Raw genomic sequence first — 1,493 nt, 5'->3', positions numbered from 1 at the left:
TAAGTGAAGTTGTTGAATTGTAATAAAATCCTGAGGAGATACTTTTACTTGAAGCAGAGTGTCTGAATTTAATATTAGCCTACTTTAAATAAAAAGTTATTTGTTTGGGGATATTTGTTTTACGGTTGGTCAAAAAATGTCAAAAGGAAACTTTCCAGAGGAAATATCCATTTCTCATTGGTAATGTTTTTTTTTAACAAATGTCCCAGGTTGTTTTTCTAAAAGTTCTGGGTTTTGTTCAGAACAAGTTCATTAGTAGTAATACACTTTTGCATAAATCTTACAACTGATGAAGTTCACCAGTTTCCAGATGAGTAGTCAGCACCACATTTGCTTTGAACAGATTGTGCTGTTCCATCACAAACACTCCTCCACTGCATTGATTCTGGTTTGATTTGTATTAAGAAATTCCTGATGGAAACAAAATGTGTAATAACATATTCTTGTTATAGTTATTTTTCTGATAACAATCACTCCTTCCAAAAGCACTAAAGAAAATTAAATACTGCAGCAAATGAACCATGCAAAATGATTTTCCCACCACCAGTGAAGACAGGACACATTTACAACAGTTTTAAATGATTTATTGTGTGAGTATAATGACACATTGGGCGATTGCTCCCGTCTGAGAGATACATTGTGGCTCTCTTATTTATTATTACTTGAAGGTTTGAGGAGCTTCTCTTGCCACAGTGGTTAGGTACTTATTTACTCATTAAAGTTGATAAATTAAATGTACTCAGAAATACCTACTCCTCAAACCTAAACCTCAGCATCCTATCTACAGCTTAAAATCTGATAGACTCAGTGACAGAGAACTTCAGAGATCTCAAGTTCACTGGCAGCCATACACAGCCTTATGTGCCAACTCAGCTTGCAACCTTGAAAGTGAACAAACAGGAACTCCACTGTGTCTTAAAAACAAGAATGGATCCAGTCAGAGGCTTTTTTCTTTCTTACATTACCACTTGGCAGTGAATTCCACAGCTGTTAGACCACTGGGTCTAACAGAGCTTTGCACAGGAAACCAGGTATCCTATGAGAAGCTCACTGCAGGCTACAGTCTTCGCTTTAGGTAAACTGGATCAATCCATAGGACAGCCTTAACCTCTGCTGTCTACAGCCCCAAAGATAGGTGGCAGGGATATTGCAGCCCTTCTGAGAATACTTTGAGCCACTTACTCACTCATCAAAAGTGAGTAGATTTAAGACACAAGGGATGCTAGATCAAGCATAGAATCCCTGAGGCACTTCTGCGACAGGTAAAGGCTCCTTTGAGACCATCATAAAGAATATGCTTTATATTCAAAGTTTTTCTCCATTGAAAACCAATTGAGCAGATCCAGAACCAACTCAGAAGACCATACAGCAGACAAGTGATGAGTTTGGCCTCAAGCCACACAATCATCACTCTCAAATGACATTGTGTGCAGAGATATTATCTCCTCCTCTCCTTTTGAACTAGTTCCACTGAGAAGGAAAGCCCTTAAAGA

The sequence above is a fragment of the Nestor notabilis genome, unplaced genomic scaffold (genome assembly GCF_000696875.1).
Source record: "Nestor notabilis isolate BGI_N333 unplaced genomic scaffold, ASM69687v1 scaffold5820, whole genome shotgun sequence".
NCBI lineage: Eukaryota > Metazoa > Chordata > Aves > Psittaciformes > Psittacidae > Nestor > Nestor notabilis.
Note: the sequence above shows the minus strand (reverse complement) of the source record.